We start from the raw sequence: 3,088 nt of genomic DNA on the forward strand, positions 1-3,088 counted from the left end.
TACTAGTCCCAGGCAAGTCCAAGCACTTCATAAACTTCAGTAGCTTTACTTCAAAGCTGTTCCTGACAGTGTATCTTCCCAAAATACCTTATGTCACCTGTTTGCTGAAGCTAGTTCTTCCAGATACTTACTTTGGATATTGAGATTATTAAATTTAGTTTGAAGATGATGTGTCTCTTGTCCAAAACCAGCTACTACTTCATCAAGCTAAATAAAAGCAATACCAAAAAGGCTGAAGGCCATACTAAAGGAGTAGACCTACCACTGGAGTCAGGAGACCCCAAATATTTATTCAAGTTATGTTCTTCAAGCCCTGTAGGACTTACTAAATTCAGCTCTCTCTGCCAAATAGATGTGCAAAAGCTTGCCCAAGGTGGCAAGTATTGCGTATTAAGCACAAATATAGGGCTTTTTATCTGATCATAGATTGCAGTTTTATCACTTTGAGAAAGCATTTATCAATCTTTTCCTATTTTAAGAGAAAATAGTTCTACCTAATATTCATCTGACAAAGCTGACAAGTTACCTAATTTGTTTTTGACTTGTTCTTTCACAAAAAAAAGGCCCCATATATTTAAAAAACAGCAAATGGGTGGAGAAATGGAGCCAGTGTGTCTGTCTATTCTCTAACGCTAATTGCTTTTAGCATATCAGGCCTCTTTTAGATGAGACAGACCATAGGAGAACAAGAAGACAATCACAACTCTCCAGTTTTGACCTCAGCCTTCATGTGGAGAGAGGTTGGACATTACTCTGTTTGGCATGGGCAACCTACCATGTGAGTCATTCGGAGATGAAAGAATCGAATTATAAACTAGAACTACTAGGGAAAGCCTACAGTATTGTTTATAATAAAAATAGAGGTATTTTAATTAAAATCTTGAAACATCTGCTTATCACAGACAGTCATCTAAATGTAAGCCAAATGCACAAGAGAATCGGTGATATAATTTGGCAACAAAACAATATAATTTTTACATCTTAATTAGAATTTCAGTGTTTTATCATTGAAGCTGGAGAAACATACATTTTGCTATTTCATCCTTCAGGTTTTTAATGTACTCTAAATGCAGGGGTTTGAAAAACTGTATTTTTACTCCATTCCTTTTCCTAATCCTAATCAACTCTACACCTTCTTTCAATTTTGTCCTTATATCTGCCTAAGAGAAACGACATAAAGAAGATAAACATCTCAGTCTATACAAAGGTTAGGCTGTATTTCATAATCTTGACAAGTGAAATCCGTAGAAGAAAGAAGGAAGAAAAAACAGATAATCTAGTTTAGATAGTGACCTAAAATAAATAGAAAACTATGGAAATACAGAACTGAGAGTGCAAATTAATTCCGTGTACACTGAAAGCTAAGCGTATTAATGAGTTTTCCTTAGCATTCAAAATTTGGCACAGATTTTGAAATGAGCATGAATAAAAACTACAGTAAAAGGCTTCCAGATCTCATTTTTAAGAATTGCTTATTTTCACTTCCACTATTTGATGATTCTTTTGGATAAGTTTGGAGAAGCAATTGAAACGGATATCACATATGAAAAGTATCAGAACATTTTTTATCAGTCCTTTTACTGCTAGGAAGTACTAGCCTACAACCTCAATTCCCTTGTAGAAAAGTAACGTGATGTCCTAGAACAAAATAGTGCTACTTAATACTTTTTTCTCCTATTACTGCAGATAACTTTAACAGCTCTAGGAGTGATGCCTCCAAGGAGGCAGACTGAAGAAAAAACAGAACTCAGAGATAAGCAACAGGAAAAATAGAGCACTCTGTTGCCATTCCCTTTTTAATAGTGAACAGTACCTCAGCAGGACTGAAACTGTCAGTTCGGGCCTGAACAATTTTTTTTCATTCCACTGCACAGGCAAATTGAGATCTGTATGGAAAATGGAACAAGAATTCCCAAAACAGGACCTGAAGATCACTAGCAACTCACATGGTCATGATAGGCAGCAACTGATCAGTAAGAGATGACCATCAATACACCTCAGAACGGTGAGAAAAAAAAAAAAGCTACTTCATGTTTCTTGACCCAGTGAGTGTGAGAACTAATGGATTAGCATATTGGAACTAGGTGATCTCAGTGGTCCCTTCCAAAACACCCATTCTATGATTCTATGATTTAGTTACAGTGCAAGAGCAGTTCAGCTACAGCAACACAAAACCAAAACTTCAGTGAGTAGTAAGACATGTAGAAGTGTATCAATTAATAGCCTGATAGTTGAAAACTAAGTGGAACGCTACTTTTTATCCACAAATAACTAACAGAAATCCAGAAATTGGCAGTTTCTTGCTCCCAGCTACATAACTGCCTGAACTTTCACGCCTTCCCTTCAGCCTTTTCTCCCTAGATGGCAGCACCCAGTCTTTCTTCCTTCTCTCAAAACTCCAGACGGTGAAGTCATAAGTGGACAAAGCCAAGGATGAGAGCAGCTGAAATCAGCAGTACAATGGCCCAAACATTACTCGAGGCTTGCCTGCTTTGTGAAGTATAGCTGTGCCCAAATTTCATATGCCTGTTTAGAATGAAAATATGAGTAAGCTTTTTACTGATTAGCCACTTGGCCTCACATTGCCATCTCGTTTAGTTTTGATCCTCTCACTAACAGAACACAACTCAAACAATTCTGCAATGGTGTCAGCTCCTAAAGGCTGAGATGATAGCTGCATGAGAAACACTTAACTTACTTACAGGTTTCCCACACTAAACCTTCTCTACACACTTTCTCCAGATTGCATTACCAGATCTTGGTGTTCTTGTTCAAAAGGTGCACCTTTCCTCCACACACGCATTTTCTCTGCTGTCTGTTGTTGTCTTCTCTGCGTTGACAAAAACCCGTGAAAACAGCTCACAGCCTTGTTGCTAATGGCCAACTTGCTTCTAAATTGATTTTGTAAGAAATAAATCTGAATTCCCAATCAAGCAGGAAGACAACAAAGACAACCCCCCTTTGAATTCTGCTTCTCTGGTAGAGCACCAAAATGCTGCCAACATTTCTAGAAGTACTAAAAATGAAAATAAGTAATTTTTTAAAATTATTATTTATTTTAAGAAAAATCACAATGATGACAAGAGAG

Source organism: Centrocercus urophasianus, unplaced genomic scaffold (assembly GCF_019232065.1).
Source record: "Centrocercus urophasianus isolate 14NV4802_14NV808 unplaced genomic scaffold, USGS_Curo_1.0 seq_12, whole genome shotgun sequence".
NCBI classification, from domain to species: Eukaryota; Metazoa; Chordata; class Aves; order Galliformes; family Phasianidae; genus Centrocercus; species Centrocercus urophasianus.